Source organism: Pongo pygmaeus, chromosome X (genome assembly GCF_028885625.2).
Source record: "Pongo pygmaeus isolate AG05252 chromosome X, NHGRI_mPonPyg2-v2.0_pri, whole genome shotgun sequence".
Lineage (NCBI taxonomy): Eukaryota > Metazoa > Chordata > Mammalia > Primates > Hominidae > Pongo > Pongo pygmaeus.
In genome coordinates, this window is record NC_072396.2 from 106778362 (window position 1) to 106796898 (window position 18537).

The following is an 18537-nucleotide window of genomic DNA, read 5'->3' on the forward strand; positions in this document are numbered from 1 at the left end:
TACAATTTAATTCAATTCTGACACTACCCAGAGTTAGTGCAGACCTCTCTGGTTAAGGGCTCATTCCCATAAGACTGCCCTCCCCCACGTCAGACAACAGTCACAAGTAATGGATCTCCATGTCACCCACACTTCTGTCTGACTTAGCTACTAGTTGGAAGTTCCCACAACCCCCTCCTCAGGTTCAGTAATTTGCTATAAGGGCCCACAGAACTCAGGGAAACACTACTTCCTATTACTGGTTCATTATAAAGGATATAAATTAAAAGCCAGATGAAGAGGTACATATGGCAAGGTCCAGAAGGGTCCCAAATACAGAAGCTGCCATCCATGTGGATTTGGGGTAGACCACCTTCCCAGAATATGAATGAGTTCGCCAACCTGGAACCTCTCAGACATTTGGGATTTTTGTAGAGGTTTCATTACATAGGCATGATTGATGAAATCATTGACCATTGGTGATTAGCTCAATCTTCAGCCCCTCTCTTCTCCTTGGAGGTCAAGGGGTGAGGCTGAAAGTTCCAACCCTCTAATCATGCCTTGGTCTTTCTGGTGACCATTCATACCTTGAAGCTATCTAGTGCACCCACCAGTCATCTCAGAACATAAAAAAAGACACCTATCACTCCAGAGATTCCAAGGGTCTTAGTGTCAAGAACTTGAGACTAAAGCCACATGTAACAAAAGATGCTTCCGTTATCCCTATCAGGAAATAGCAAGGGTTCTAGGAGCTCTATGCCAGGAATATGGGACAAAGAATTATGGTTACCAAAGGCTGGAAAGGATATTGGGGATGGGGTATAAAAAGGAGTTGGTTAATGGGTACAAAAATACAGTTAGAAGGAATATGATCTAGTGTTCAGTAGCACAATAGGGTGCCTATAGTTAACAATAGTTATTATATATTTCAATATAATTAGAAGAATAGATTTGGAATGTCCTCAGTGCAACAAAGTGATAAATATTTAAGGTGATGTATATCTCAATTATATTACACATTGTATGCTTATATCAAAATATAATTTATACCCCATAAATATGTACAAATATTACATATCCATGTGAATTAAAAATTTTAAAAAATTTTAAAAATAACTCATTTCAAATTTCAATCAAAATAAAAAAGATCAAATGCTGATTTCTTCATATATCACAATACATACAAAGTCAGTGTAAAAAAGTGTTGCTAGGAAGAAATGACTTTTTCTAATGCCACTCCTATCCTTATGTTTATACCAAGTTTATAGAGTTGAAACTATGTTGTTCTACTACTTTAGGCCCTCCTATTTAGACTTAAAAGCTAGGATAGATACAAGGTATGTGGGGCAAAATCATAGGTAGAGATTAGTCCCTAGGACTACATCCTCCTCTCCTACCCTCTCCTATTATTTTCTTCTCTTTACTCTCCAGAATTCTGATAATATAAGTACTGGGGCCAGCATTCAGCTTATGGTTTTCTACTCAAGTTGTCTTGTCTCTTGTCTCTGTGTGTTTTTTCGAGTATGTCAACAGAGAAGACTTCAAGTATGGTGTGGTATAATAGAGAATATAGCTGATCTTTATCCCTAGTTGCTGACACAGAGCTTCAAAAAATCTTGGAATTTCCTGTGTGACAGGAGTATCTCTGTTATGCTAATGAAGTGACTTATGGTGGGCCCCTAGATAGCTTCAGTATGGGGACTGGTCACCAGAAGGACCAACCATGTGATTAAAGGGTTGGAACTTTGGGCCAGCTCAACCTTCAGGGAAGGCAGTGGGGCTAGGTATTAAGTTCAATCACAACCAATGGTTTAATCAATCTTGCCTATGTAATAAAACCCCAGTGAAAACTTTGAACTTCAGGGATAAGTGGAGCTTCTTGGTTGGTGAACATATTGTTCTCTAGGGAGGGTGGTGTACCCTGACTCCATAAGGAGAGGGTATGGAAGCTTTGTGTCCAGGATCCTTTCAGACCTTGTCCTGTGTGTATACTTAAATGAAACTGTAATAATAAGAATAGCACTTTTCATGAGTTCTGTGAGTTGTTTCAGTTAATTATGAAACCTCATAATGTCATACAAACTCCTGAATTTATAAGTGGTCAGTCAGAAGCATGGGTGGCTTCCTGAGAATTGGGGCTGGTATCTGATCTAAAGTAGGGGCAGTGTTGTTGGTGATTGTGCCCTTAAACCTGTGGAGTCCAATGCTAACTCCAAGTAGTTGGTTTCAAATATTTGACGTCAGAACAATAGTGTAATTTTCCCTAGTTTTAGCAGCCACACCTAGATTAATATACATAAAGCTTACCTTTGCTGTGTATTCTACATCAACAAGTTAAAATGAAGGAGTCAGACCCAACAGTGTATTATGGGTGAAAAAAGTGGTCTGTTTTTGTGACATGTACCTGTAATTTAGATAATTTTTAAAATTATCTATGTATCTATTTATCTATATCTATCTATGTGTCTATCTAATCTATCTATCCATCTAACCTGTCATCTTTTTTTTTCTTATCACAGCTCCCTTAGCCTAGAATTCCTGTTGTGGGTATTGCATTTATATTTGGAAAACTTCAAACTGTGGCCTGATTAAATACTTCTAAGTCCCAAATGTACTCCAAAGCAGATACTTAAACAGTTTATGCCTGTAGAATTTTTCAGTCTCAGCCGAAGAGCAGGGCGACTGGTGTGTGTGTGTGTGTGTGTGTGTGTGTGTGTGTGTGTATCCAAGCAAGATGATGATTGCCTTTGTTCTGACTTGTAGGGGGTAGACTCCTTCCTCAATTATTTTTCTGGGGTATAGTTGAAATAAAAGCTTCATCATTCACTCAGGCCTCTTGTTCCTTCTCCCTTTTTTGATAAATATTATGGGCTACTTTATATAATAGAGGCTACTTCAGATGTCACTTGGCCTAAAATGTTGTTGCATGGGGATAGTATCAGAGTGAATTTTTCATCTGTCTAGTCTGGACTTTTAGCAGCCACTAATTCTCAACTCTGCCCCCAATTTCAAAAGAGCAACCTTCAATGGGATCTCATCTATAAAATACCACCAGATTTTCTATCAAGGCTTTCACGACCTTGCACCCTTTAATACAAGTCTGCCTTTCTATCTCCATCTCTCATAACATTCTTCCAAGTCAAGGCCAGGACTAGAATGAAATAAAGAAAGAAGCTCTCGTTTTCAAGTGCCTCACACTATTCCAGGCCTTGCCCCACTTTGCCTGCAGTCAAGCCACACTGGAAAATCTGTTGTTTTCCCAACTGTATTGTGTGCTTTACTACTTTTATGCCCTTCCCACATGCTGTCCCTTCAATCTTCAATGTTCTTACCCTTTTTCTGTCTATGGGAAACATCCTTTTGGGCTCAGTTCAAATGCCAGGGCCTTTTTGAAGTCTGATACCTCCTCGCCCTTATCCCTTGCCCCTTGATAGGAAGTAATTCCTCCATTCTTTGTACTTACACAATATTTTATTTGCCACTTGGCCACTTCTTTCTTTTCTTTTTTTTTTTTTTTTTTTTTTTTTTTGAGACGGAGTCTCACTTTGTCACCCAGGCTGGAGTGCAGTGGCACGATTTCAGCTCACTGCAACCTCTGTCTCCCAAGTTCAAGCGATCCTCCTGCCTCAGCCCCCCCTAGTAGCTGGGATTACAGGCACGCACCACTAATTTTTGCACCATTAATTTATGCCCGGCTAATTTTTGTATTTTTAGTGGAGACAGGGTTTTGCCATGTTGGCCAGGCTGCTCTTGAACTCCTGACCTCAGGTGATCCACCCACCTCGGCCACCCAAAGTGCTGGGATTACAGGCGTGAGCCACTGCGTCCAGCCCACTTGTTTCTTTATACCATGTTTCAGAGTCTTTTTATTTTTTTTATTTTTATTTTTTAATGAATAACATAGAACTAGTGTTGAGGGACAGGAAGCATAGAGAAAGAAGCTTGGACTCTGGAAGTGTGATTCAAACCCCAGTCTGTCTGACTGCAAAGCCTGAATGTTTACTACTTAAAATAGTAATTTCTGTTAATATTAAGATTTATTGGATTTATTGGGTGATTTCTATGTGCCAGGGTACTCTACTAAGGGCTCTAAATGTATTCACTTAGTTAATCCTCAAAACAAACTTATGAGGTAGGTGCTGCTATTGTTTCCATTCTACATATGAGGAAGCTGAGGCACACATTGGTTAAGTAGCTTAGCCAACCTCACTGAGTCGGTTAGCAGAGGAGGTGACATTCCCACCTTTGTGGTTTGAATCTGGAGCTGATGTGCATTACTTTTATTCTATGTCTATATTCCTCCAGTGCTAGTTATCACTAAAAGCTTTCATAATCATTGTAACTGTTTTTACAATCAGATCTTCTGTTCCTCAAAGCTTGTAGCAAAGTATTTATCATAAAGAAATTATACCTGACTATTGTTAGACCTCCTGTCCCTTATCCTTTTTCCCTGTTTATCAGCCTATTCCACCCTTTCCTTCCTTCCCAACCCAATGTCCATCACAGTACATTATTTTTACTACTCTTCTACCTCATCCTTTAGTGCCTGGCTCCACTGTCCTGGAAAAACCCCAACTCTGGATAAATTTCAAGTATCTACGACTTTCTATACCTGTGTTGTTTAGTGCACCTGGGAAAATTAATCATATTGTTCTAACTGTCGACACTGTAAATGTGTCTTTCTCAATATCAGCACAGTCCCCTGAATTGAAAGCAGGTAACCTTTGATATCTTTATAATCTGGATATTTCACAAGGGTGCACCTTCACACAATGATCCTCTGAATTGAAACTAGGTTTATCTATTATCCTAAGTATTTAATATACCTCTGGACCTCCTGGATAAGTCAGAGTTTGGCTTCTGCCTGAAGCTTTACTTTTTAATCTGCAGCAGAAGCCAAACAGTTGTCAGACCTCTAGCAATCATTAGGACAAGTGTTGAGAATTTCTGGCTTTTCTTTCCTGGGAAACATGAGTTCTGCTACTGCAGATGTAGGTGCTCACTGATGGACACAAGTCAGGAATTCTTACTCATTGAAGAGCTGTTTTGTGCCTGAGCACATCTAGGATTGTTCCATTTTCATATAACAAGGAATTCAACTAAAACTAACTTAATAAGGAAATTAATTATCCAAAGATTGTAAGTACTGAAGTAGAGCAGCCTTCATGGTTGTTTAATTCAGCGAAGGACTCAGCTTTTTTCCGTCTCTTCTGCCATTCACAATATCAACTTCTGTCCTAAGGCTGATAGCTTGACGGCTACAATTCTAGGAGGTAAGCAACTTCCTGAGGAAGAAGAAAAGACAATCTTTTCTGATGACTTTGTCTTATGAATGAGGACACTTTCCTCAGAAGTCCATCTGTAACCTTCCCCTAATGTCACATTGAGTGGAATTTGATCAATGCCTCTTCCTAAACAAGAGAGTACCAAGGGGATAGATTATCCATAGACCAAAGAGACTCACGCCTGGAAATGGAATTAGCCTCTCTGTGACATGTGACTAAAAGGAGGAGAAAGTCAGTAACCTGCAGTGGCAACTATGCAAAAATGGCATCCTTTTAGTAAACGGTTATGGTAAGCAACACAGAATATACAAAGCACTGAGGCTACAGCACAAAGCACAATGACACTGACTTAGCAATTATGACCTTTAAAAACCATGTAGTTCTCATCTATTCTTTCCTGCTTTCTCCAGCCCACTCCATAATAGGAATAGATCAGAAATTTTAAAAGAACTAGAAAGATCTGATATACGCATGTGGTGCAGGATATCAAATAGTTTTCTCAGTATACACAATAATCCTGTAAAGTAGTTAATGCCAGCTCCCTTTTAAGGATGAAGAAACTGGGTTATAAAGACATTAAGTACCTTTGCTAAAGTTACACAAATAATTAGTGACAAAGTCTGTATTCATACTTTGAACTGTCTGGCTCTGAAATCTGGGTACTCCCAACTCTTCTGTACAAACTCCCTTTAGAATGTACTCCCAGGGCTCAGAAACTAGTTACTCTAGTCTAAGCAAGCACTTAGCAATTATTAGGCAGTTAATGTAAACTATAGATTCTAATAGTATCATGCACTGCCTCTTGATGGTGGTGGTGGTGGTAGTGACATAGACAACTTTTCTCTCCTAGCACTAAGTTACAGTTCCTCAGACTTCATTACCAAGAATATATATTTTTTTTAATTTTTAAAGATTTTTTGTAGAAACAAGGTATCACTGCATTGCCCAGGCCAGTCTTGAATTCCTGCGCTCAAGCGACCCTCCCACCTTGGCCTCCCAAAGTGCTGGAATCACAGGCATGAGCCATTGTGCATGGCCATTACCAGGAATTTTGATTCAGGAGGTCAAAATTCTAATTTGCACTGCACATTACAAATTTTTGGGCTGAGATGTCAGGTTCAGGGAGCCCCATAAATTTCCTGTACCTGGGAGTGAAAAGAGCTAATATTTATGGAGCAGCTGGGTTTTCCAGGGCAACCTAATTCCCAGATGTGATGTTCAGCAGAAAAGAAGCAGACAAAAGCAATGTGCACTGCTTTTTTTTTTTTTAAGATAGAGAGGGGGTCTTGCTATGTTGCCTAGGCTGCTCTTGAGCTCCCGGACTTAAGCGATTCTCCTACCTTGGACTCCCAAAGTGCTGAGATTAAAGGTGTGAGCCACCACACCCAGCCCATTTTAAATTTTTTATTTTTTATTTTGCACTGCTCTTTAGCTTCCCTGTTAAAACCCATAGCCAGACTTACAGTTTCAGTTCCAACATATAAGAACTTGTAAGTCATTGCTCCTGTACTTAAACCAGAAAAAAATCTGAACAAACAGAATCAACAACGTTTCTTAGATTCTTCAAAGAACTGAGGCATAGGGCAGTTGACTACCCCAAATTCTGAAGGCAAATCCAGAGAGTCACAGCCTATTTCTTCTTTCATAGAACAGAAACTGCTAGAGACATAAATAGGTAAGAGCACTTAAATGTAATTTTGATGAATTGCTGGAGACTGAGTGTGGAATAATATGAGAGTGAGAAACCCCTGAGGATCTGCAGTCAGGGAGGTCCCCACACTTTTGTGGGCATTACTTCCAAGAAACCCACCATATTCTTGCAGTGAAGAACCCAAAAATATCTCCTCATGGCCCCTGCAGTGGGAAGGGAACTGTACTTTTGTGAAATACACCCAGAGCCTTCTTCACTTTTTTTAAAAAAAGCCTATTCTGCGTGGAAAAGACTTTATCAGAGCCTTATCTCAGCTGAGGGAAAGGCGTTTCTCCTATTTCAGACCCCTTTAGGTTTCTAGTCTCATTTAAGGGAGAGAAGGGAGCTAAAATAAAACTCTTATGAAAATGAAAGCCCAGGGACACAGGCTCACAAAAGACTGAAATTTAATCATAATATTATAGAACACTTCTCTCCTCTACACTTCACCACCATGCTAACAAGGCTTTATTATAATAATAGTGGATAACAGTGAATAACAGCTAAAAGAGCTGCAAAATGTAAACTCTCCCTGAGAAGAATATTTAGGGAAATGCTAGAAATCAAATATACTGTAACAGAGCCCAGACACAGTGGCTTACGCCTATAATCCCAACACTTTGGGAGGCTGAGGTGGGTAGATCACCTGAGGTCAGGAGTTCAAGATCAGCCTGGCCAACATGGAGAAACCCCATCTCTACTAAAAGTACAAAAATTAGCTGTGCGTGGTGGCGGGCGCCTGTAATCCCAGCTACTCAGGAGGCTGAGGCAGGAGAATCGCTTGAACCCAGGAGGTGGAGGTTGCAGTGAGCCGAGATCGTGCCACTGCACTCCAGCAAATGAAGAATGCCTTTGATGGGATTTTCAGTAGACTGGACACAGTTGAGGAGAGACTCAGCAAGCTTGAGTAGCAGTCCCCAACCTTTTTGGCACCAGGGGCAGGTTTTGTGGAAGACAATTTTTCCATAGACTGGGGGCAAATGACATGGTTTCAGGACAATTAAAGTGCATTACATGTATTATGTACTTCATTTCTATTATTATTACATTGTAATAGATAATGAAATAATTATACAACTCACCATAATGTAGAATCAATGGGAGCCCAGAGCTTGTTTTTCTAAAGCTAGATGGTCCCATCTTGGGGTGATGGGAGGCAGTGACAGATCATCAGGCATTAGATTCTCATAAGGAGCATGCAACCTAGATCCTTCACATGTGCAGTTCATAATAAGGTTTATGCTCTTATGAGAATCTAATGCCACTGCTGATCTTCCAGAAGGCGGAGCTCAGGCGGTAATGAAAGTCACGGGGAGTGGCTGTATGTACAGATGAAGATTTACTGGCTAGCCCGCCACTCACCTCCTGCTGTGTGACCCAGTTCCTAACAGGCCATGGATGGGTCCAGGTCCGTGGCCTGGGGGCTGGGGACTCCTGAGCTTGAGGATAGGTCAATAGTGTAAACCAAAGCTGGAGCCAAGATGGCTGAATAGGAACAGCTCAGGTCTACAGCTCCCAGCGTGAGCAACACAGAAGACGGGTGATTTCTCCATTTCCATCTGAGGTACCGGGTTCATCTCACTAGGGAGTGCCAAGACAGTGGGCCCAGGACAGTGGGTGCAGCGCACCGTGCATGAGCCGAAGCAGGGCGAGGCATTGCCTCACTCGGGAAGTGCAAGGGTTCAGGGAGTTCCCTTTCCTAGTCAAAGAAAGGGGTGACAGACGGCACCTGGAAAATCGGGTCACTCCCACCCCAATACTGCGCTTTTCTGATGGGCTTAAAAAATGGCGCACCAGGAGATTATATCCCACACCTGGCTCAGAGGGTCCTACACCCACGGAGTCTCACTGATTGCTAGCACAGCAGTCTGAGATCAAACTGCAAGGCAGCAGTGAGGCTGGGGGAGGGACACCCGCCATTGCTGAGGCTTGAATAGGTAAACACAGCAGCCAGGAAGGTCGAACTTGGTGGAGCCCACCACAGCTCAAGGAGGCCTGCCTGCCTCTGTAGGCTCCAACTCTGGGGGCAGGGCACAGACAAAGAAAAAGACAGCAGTAACCTCTGCAGACTTCAATGTCCCTGTCTGACAGCATTGTAGAGAGCAGTGGTTCTCCCAGCATGCAGCTGGAGATCTGAGAACGGGCAGACTACCTCCTCAAGTGCGTCTCTGACCCCTGACCCCCGAGCAGCCTAACTGGGAGGCACCCCCCAGTAGGGGCAGACTGACACCTCACACAGCCAGGTACTCCTCTGAGACAAAACTTCCAGAGGAATGATCAGACAGCAGCATTTGCGACTCACGAAAATCCGCTGTTCTGCAGCCACCGCTGCTGATACCCAGGCAAACAGGGTCTGGAGTGGACCTCTAGCAAACTCCAAGAGACCTGCAGCTGAGGGTCCTGTCTCTTAGAAGGAAAACTAACAAACAGAAAGGACATCCACACCAAAAACCCATCTGTACATCACCATCATCAAAGACCAAAAGTAGATAAAACCACAAAGATGGGGAAAAAACAGAGGAGAAAAACTGGAAACTCTAAAAAGCAGAGTGCCTCTCCTCCTCCAAAGGAACACAGCTCCTCACCAGCAACGGAACAAAGCTGGATGGAGAATGACTTTGACGAGTTGAGAGAAGAAGGCTTCAGACGATCAAACTACTCCAAGCTACAGGAGGAAATTCAAACCAAAGGCAAAGAAGTTGAAAACTTTGAAAAAAATTTAGACGAATGTATAACTAGAATAACCAATACAGAGAAGTACTTAAAGGAGCTGATGGAGCTGAAAGCCAAGGCTCGAGAACTACGTGAAGAATGCAGAAGCCTCAGGAGCCGATGCGATCAAATGGAAGAAAGTGTATCAGTGGTGGAAGATGAAATGAATGAAATGCAGCGAGAAGGGAAGTTTAGAGAAAAAAGAATAAAAAGAAACGAACAAAGCCTCCAAGAAATATGAGACTATGTGAAAAGACCAAATCTACGTCTCATTGGTGTACCTGAAAATGACGGGGAGAATGGAACCAAGTTGGAAAACACTCTGCAGGATATTATCCAGGAGAACTTCCCCAATCTAGCAAGGCAGGCCAACATTCAGATTCAGGAAATACAGAGAACGCCACAAAGATACTCCTCGAGAAGAGCAACTCCAAGACACATAATTGTCAGAGTCACCAAAGTTGAAATGAAAGAAAAAATGTTAAGGGCAGCCAGAGAGAAAGGTCGGGTTACCCACAAAGGGAAGCCCATCAGACTAACAGCAGATCTCTCGGCAGAAACTCTGCAAGCCAGAAGAGAGATGGGGCCAATATTCAACATTCTTAAAGAAAAGAATTTTCAACCCAGAATTTCATATCCAGCCAAACTAAGCTTCATAAGTGAAGGAGAAATAAAATACGTTACAGACAAGCAAATGCTGAGAGATTTTGTCACCACCAGGCCTGCTCTCAAAGAGCTCCTGAAGGAAGCACTAAACATGGAAAGGAACAACCGGTACCAGCCACTGCAAAATCATGCCAAACTGTAAAGACCATTGAGGCTAGGAAGAAACTACATCAACTAAAGAGCAAAATAACCAGCTAACATCATAATGACAGGATCAAATTCACACATAACAATATTAACTTTAAATGTAAATGGACTAAATGCTCCAATTAAAAGACACAGACTGGCAAACTGGATAAAGAGTCAAGATCCATCAGTGTGCTGTATTCAGGAAACCCATCTCAAGTGCAGAGACACACATAGGCTCAAAATAAAAGGATGGAGGAAGATCTACCAAGCAAATGGAAAACAAAAAAAGGGAGGGGTTGCAATCCTAGCCTCTGATAAAACAGACTTTAAACCAACAAAGATCAAAAGAGACACAGAAGGCCATTACATAATAGTAAAGGGATCAATTCAACAAGAAGAGCTAAGTATCCTAAATATATATGCACCCAATACAGGAGCACCCAGATTCATAAAGCAAGTCCTGAGTGACCTACAAAGAGACTTAGACTCCCACACAATAATAATGGGAGACTTTAACACCCCACTGTCAACATTAGACAGATCAACGAGACAGAAAGTTAACAAGGATACCCAGGAATTGAACTCAGCTCTGCACCAAGCAGACCTAATAGACATCTATAGAACTCTCCACCCCAAATCAACAGAATATACATTCTTCTCAGCACCACACCACACCTATTCCAAAATCGACTACATAGTTGGAAGTAAAGCTCTCCTCAGCAAATGCAAAAATCAGAAATTATAACAAACTGTCTCTCAGACCACACTGCAATCAAACTAGAACTCAGGATAAAGAAACTCACTCAAAACCGCTCAACTACATGGAAACTGAACAACCTGCTCCTGAATGACTACTGGGTACATAACGAAAAGAAGGCAGAAATAAAGATGTTCTTTGAAACCAACGAGAACAAAGACACAACATACCAGAATCTCTGGGACACATTCAAAGCAGTGTGTAGAGGGAAATTTATAGCACTAAATGCCCACAAGAGAAAGCAGGAAAGATCCAAAATTGACACCCTAACATCACAATTAAAAGAACTAGAAAAGCAAGAGCAAACACATTCAAAAGCTAGCAGAAGGCAAGAAATAACTAAAATCAGAGCAGAACTGAAGGAAATAGAGACACAAAAAACCCTTCAAAAAAATAAATGAATCCAGGAGCTTGTTTTTTGAAAGGATCAACAAAACTGATAGACTGCTAGCAAGACTAATAGAAAAGAAAAGAAAGAAGAATCAAATAGATGCAATAAAAAATGATGAAGGGGATATCACCACCGATCCCACAGAAATACAAACTACCATCAGAGAATACTACAAACACCTCTATGCAAATAAACTGGAAAATCTAGAAGAAATGGATAAATTCCTCGACACATACACCCTCCCAAGACTAAACCAGGAGGAAGTTGAATCTCTGAACAGACCAGTAACAGGCTCTGAAATTGTGGCAATGATCAATAGCTTACCAACGAAAATAGTCCAGGACCAGATGGATTCACAGCCGAATTCTACCAGAGGTACAAGGAGGAACTGGTACCATTCCTTCTGAAACTATTCCAATCAATAGAAAAAGAGGGAATCCTCCCTAACTCATTTTATGAGGCCAGCATCATCCTGATACCAAAGCCGGGCAGAGACACAACAAAAAAAGAGGATTTTAGACCAATATCCTTGATGAACATTGATGCACAAATCCTCAATAAAATATTAGCAAACTGAATCCAGCAGCACATCAAAAAGCTTATCCACCATGATCAAGTGGGCTTCATCCTTGGGATGCAAGGCTGGTTCAACATACACAAATCAACAAACGTAATCAAGCATATAAACAGAACAAATGACAAAAACCACATGATTATCTCCATAGATGCAGAAAAGGCCTTTGACAAAATTCAACCCTTCATGCTAAAAACTCTCAGTAAATTGGGTATTGATGGGACGTATCTCAAAATAATAAGAGCTATCTATGACAAACCCACAGCCAATATCATACTGAATGGGCAAAAACTGGAAGCATTCCCTTTGAAAACTGGCACAAGACAGGGATGCCCTCTCTCGCCACTCCTATTCAACATAGTGTTGGAAGTTCTGGCCAGGGCAATCAGGCAGGAGAAGGAAATAAAGGGTATTCAATTAGGAAAAGAGGAAGTCAAATTGTCCCTGTTTGCAGATGACATGATTGTATATCTAGAAAACCCCACTGTCTCAGCTCAAAATCTCCTTAAGCCGATAAGCAACTTCAGCAAAGTCTCAGGATACAAAATCAATGTACAAAAATCACAAGCATTCTTATACACCAATAACAGACAAACAGAGAGCCAAATCATGAGTGAACTCCCATTCACAATTGCTTCAAAGATAATAAAATACCTAGGAATCCAAGTTACAAGGGATGTGAAGGACCTCTTCAAGGAGAACTACAAACCACTGCTCAAGGAAATAAAAGAGGATACAAACAAATGGAAGAACATTCCATGCTCATGGGTAGGAATAATCAATATCATGAAAATGGCCATACTGTCCAAGGTAATTTACAGATTCAATGCCATCCCCATTAAGCTACCAATGACTTTCTTCTCAGAATTGGAAAAAACCACTTTAAAGTTCATATGCAACCATAAAAGAGCCCACATCGCTAAGTCAATCCTAAGCCAAAAGAACAAAGCTGGAGGCATCACGCTACCTGACTTCAAACTATACTACAAGCCTACAGTAACCAAAACAGCATGGTACTGGTACCAAAACAGAGATATAGATCAATGGAACAGAACAGAGCCCTCAGAAATAACCCCGCATATCTACAACTATCTGATCTTTGACAAACCTGAGAAAAACAAGCAATGGGGAAAGAATTCCCTATTTAATAAATGGTGCTGGGAAAACTGGCTAGCCATATGTAGAAAGCTGAAACTGGATCCCTTCTTTACACCTTATACAAAAATTAATTCAAGATGGATTAAAGACTTAAACGTTAGACCTAAAACCATAAAAAGCCTAGAAGAAAACCTAGGCATTACCATTCAGGACATAGGGATGGGCAAGGACTTCATGTCTAAAACACCAAAAGCAATGGCAACAAAAGCCAAAATTGACAAATGGGATCTAATTAAACTAAAGAGCTTCTGCACAGCAAAAGAAACTACCGTCAGAGTGAACAGGCAACCTACAAAATGGAAGAAAATTTTCGCAACCTACTCATCTGACAAGGGGCTAATATCTAGAATCTACAATGAACTCAAACAAATTTACAAGAAAAAAACAAACAACCCCATCAAAAAGTGGGCAAAGAACATGAACAGACACTTCTCAAAAGAAGACATTTATGCAGCCAAAAAACACATGAAAAAATGCTCACCATCACTGGCCATCAGAAAAATGCAAATCAAAACCACAATGAGATACCATCTCACACCAGTTAGAATGGCGATCATTAAAAAGTCAGGAAACAACAGGTGCTGGAGAGGATGTGGAGAAATAGGGATACCTTTACACTGTTGGTGGGACTGTAAACTAGTTCAACCCTTGTGGAAGTCAGTGTGGCGATTCCTCAGGGATCTAGAACTAGAAATACCATTTGACCCAGCCTTCCCATTACTAGGTATATACCCAAAGGACTATAAATCATGCTGCTATAAAAACACATGCACACGTATGTTTATTGCGGCACTATTCACAACAGCAAAGACTTGGAACTAACCCAAATGTCCAACAATGATAGACTGGATTAAGAAAATGTGGCACATATACACCACGGAATACTATGCAGCCATAAAAAATGATGAGTTCATGTCCTTTGTAGGGACATGAATGAAACTGGAAATCATCATTCTCAGTAAACTATCGCAGGAACAAAAAACCACACACCGCATATTCTCACTCATAGGTGGGAATTGAACAATGAGAACACATGGACACAGGAAGGGGAACATCACACTGTGGGGACTGTTGTGGGGTTTGGGGAGGGGGGAGGGATAGCTTTAGGAGATATACCTAATGCTAAATGACGAGTTAATGGGTGCAGCACACCAGCATGGCACATGTATACATATGTAGCTAACCTGCACATTGTGCACATGTACCCTAAAACTTAAAGTATAATAATAATAAAATAAAATAAAGAATTAAAAATCTTAAATGTAAAAAAAAAAAATAGTGTAAACCAAAAAAGTACGTAAGACATGTCTGAATTGATTTAGAAGTTTATTTTGCCAAGGTGAAGACATTCCCAGAAGAAAAGAGCATGGAATCACAGAAACAGTCTGTGTTCTGTGCCTTTATCCAAAGATAATTTTGAGGGCTTCAATATTTAAATGGAAACAGCAGGCTAGAGGGGAAGAGGGAGGGTACAGTAATCCACATGATGCAAGGGAAAAGGAGCAGAAACAGGAATAGTCAATTCCGTATTCCTCTGGCCGACAGTAAATCAGCACTTTACATAAGATAAGGAAAATGTGTAGTATGTACCTGTGGAGATATTTAACCTTTTATCTGTAGCTATCTGCTTAGGAACAAAAAAAAAAAAAAAAAAAAAAAAAAAAGAAAGGTATTTTATTGCATGACTTAGCTTTCAGCTTAATATTTTCCTTTTGGCATAGTGAATCAGGGTCCTGGGTTTTTATTTTCTTTTCACAATAGAAACTTCTAAATTGAAATGAAAAAAAGAACTGAACATTGAAGCACTGTGGGATGATTTTAAAAGGTATAACATATGCATAGTTGGAATACTAGAAAGAAAACAGTGAATTTGGAGCAGAAGAAATATTTCAAATAATAACAGCTGAGAATTTTCCAAAATCAATGACAAACATCAACCACAGATCCAGGAATTTTAGAAAATACTAAGCAGGATAAATACCAAAAAAGTCTACACCTAGGTGTTACCATTGGAAGGTATCCAAGTTACCGACAGTGAATCCATACAGGTCTGCAGCAAACTCAATTCTTGTCTGCTCAGAAGAAACAATTTGACTAAGGGGCATAAAGCAGAAAAAGAGACCGAGGCAAATTTCAGAGCAGGAGTGGAAGTTTATTTAAAAAGTCTTCAGGGGCCGGGCGCAGTGGCTCACGCCTGTAATCCCAGCACTTTGGGAGGCCGAGGCAGGCAGATCACAAGGTCAGGGGTTTGAGACCAGCCTGACCAACATGGTGAAACCCTGTCTCTACTAAAAATAAAAAAATAAAAAAACCCAGCTGGGCGTGGTGGCACATGCCTGCAATCCTAGCTACTCAGGAGGCTGAGGCAGGAGAATCACTTGAACCCGGGAAGCGGAGGTTGCAGTGAGCCGAGATCACGCCACTCCAGCCTGGGCAACAGAGCGAGACTCCAACTCAAAAAAAAAAGAAAAAAAAAAAAACGCTTCAGAACAGGAAAGAAAGGGGAGTACACTTGGAAGAGACCCAAGCAGGCAACTTGAAGGACAAGCACACTGTTTAACTTTGATCCTAGGATTTTATAGGCTGGTTCCTTTCCCATGATTCTTCCGTTAGTGTGGGCTGCCTGCATGCAAGGTGCCCTCCTTACCCTTGGGAAGTGAGCACGCACAGTGTGTTCAGAAAGTTGCATGCATGCCCATCTGAGGCTTTCTTCCCTTTTCCAGTGGAGTGCCCCCAGAAGGTCATACTCTGTCATTCTGTCTCTTAATGCACATGCCTGGGAAATTGCTTCTCCCTGGTATCTGCATTCAATTAACATTTTAGTGCAATAGGTGTGGACTATCAGGAAATGGCCTCTCCTTCATGCCAGCTGCCAACTATCACTTTTAAAGAGGCAATGGGATAATTGCGGAACCATCACCTGACATTCCTAGTGGGTGGGTGGAGAGCCCTCTCTTGCCCTGCTCATGCCTGTCTACCTGTAACATTCCCCCCTCAAGAGCCCAAGACCCCAAATCTTTGGGGAAAAATGGACAAAAGTCAGTCTTCTGTAACTGCTTTCCACTGACAAAGGGACAGTGGTGGTTCAGTGGGTCTTGGCCTCTTGCTAGCTGACAGGGCAGGAACGTCATTCCGTGGATTGGTGAAAGCAGTATCTAGTCAGGTCCGAGGGAGTCAGGGGCAGGATTTTGCCACCTTCCTGTCCCACTGATGATCAGTCTAGGGGTCCCCTATAGAAGGGTGTCTCTTGAATATTGAGAGGATGATATCCCTCACTGAAGATCATCTGGAGCTTGATGACCCAACCTTTTTTTTTCTTCTGAGCTGCATCAAGAGATCACTGGTTGGTTTACAGGAATAAGCAGGGTTAGTCCAAAATGCAGACAAAAACTTAAAAACAACTGATGAGACTAGATTCTAATTGTAGGTATATAATAATTTTTGAAAAATATTTTTCTCTCTCCAGTCCTCGTGATTTTTTTTTTAATTATGATAGGACTGGTTTGTTTGGAAAGTAAACTTTAGTCTTGGTATACTTAGCCTGATTATTTGCATAAAGCCCAGCAAGAATAATTTTTTTTCACATAGGCTTTTAAAATTTGCTTTGATGGAACTCTGTTCCATAAGTAATCTCAGATAAGACTTTTTAAAACTGAGCTCACCCATGGGTTTGTACCTTCAAATAACTATGAGTTAAGTAAATTTCTCTTTTTTTGAGGTTCCAAAATAACTTGGGGCTCCTAGGCCTGTCAGAAAATGACATTCTTTACATACCACAGGTCAGGAACCCTGTACAGGGACTGTGTAGACAAGGTATGAGGCCAGTTTTCCCAAAGGGCTTTTATTGGCTCTATAAGTCAAGCTTGATTCCTTAAATGAAGACATGTCATTCCAGTCAAAGACTTGGTAAAACAACCAGTTTCTCCCATTGCCCTGTTGCAAAAGAAAGCATTCTTATTGCACTTATGCAAATAACTATATTGCCATAAGTTAAGAATACTCACAAATTGGCTGGGTGCAGTGGCTCACGCCTGTAATCCCAGCACTTTGGGAGGCCGAGGCAGGAGCATCACCTAAGGTCAGGAGTTCGAGACCAGCCTGACCAACATGGTGAAACCCCATCTCTACAAAAAATGCAAAAAAAATTAGCCGGGCATGGTGGCGGGCGCCTGTAATCCCAGCTACTCGGGAAGCTGAGACAGGAGAATTGCTTGAACTTGGGAGGCAGAGGTTGCAGTGAGCCGAGATCACACCACTGCACTCCAGACTCCAGCCTGGGCAACAAAGAGCGAAACTCCATCTCAAAAAAAAAAAAAAAAAAAGCTCACAAATTGTTTCCAAATTCTGGAAAAATCAGGTAGCGAGAAAGGAATAGGCTCCAAATTTTCTTAACAGGAGTATACTTTACTCAATTGTTAAAAGCTGTAAATAACTCAAGAAAAGTTTTCTTGAATCTGAAAAACAAAGGATCAGCAACATTTTAAGCAAAATGTTAAAAAAAAAGATGACTTCAGTCTTTTATTAGTTTTGTCCATTCAGTTAACCCCTGTTCTGCTTGATATTCATGAACATTTCAGCTCTCCATGAAAGTCCTGAAAGGTATTTTTTCCTTTATTTTAATGTCACTTTCACTTGCATCCGTGTGAAGAGACCACCAAACAGGCTTTGTGTGAGTAACATGGCTGTTTATTTCACCTGGGTGCAGGCGGGCTCAAAAGAGAGTCAGCAAAGGGAGATGGATTATCATTAGTTCTTATAGGTTTTGGGTTAGGCGGTGAAGTTAAGAGCAATGTTTTGCGGGCAGGGGTGGATCTCACAAAGTACATTCTCCAGGGTGGGGAGAATTACAAAGAACCTTCTTAAGGGTGGGGGAGATTACAAAGTACATTGATCAGTTAGGGTGGGGCAGGAACAAATCACAATGGTGGAATGCCATCAGTTAAGGCTATTTTTACTTCTTTTGTGGATCTTCAGTTACTTCAGGCCATCTGAGTGTATACGTGCAAGTCAGAGGGGATGCGGTGGCTTGGCTTGGGCTCAGAGGCCTGACAACTTGCATCAGTGGCCTTTGACCAGCCTATATCCTTGTCTCCATGGCCTTATAGTGACTCTCACTCAGAGGATTTTAGTAATAAAATAATTATCTTTTTTCTTAGAAGCCTGTTTCTCTGTTAACTGCCGCAGTGGCTGGACTTC

The 18537-nt window shown here is 41.2% G+C and overlaps 1 protein-coding gene across 5 annotated transcripts in view; it reads left to right on the forward strand.

The window, feature by feature from the left end:
* The window catches only part of GPRASP3 (G protein-coupled receptor associated sorting protein family member 3), a 39616-nt gene that overhangs the window by 7975 nt on the left and 13104 nt on the right, over positions 1-18537 (forward strand). The window lies entirely within an intron of this gene.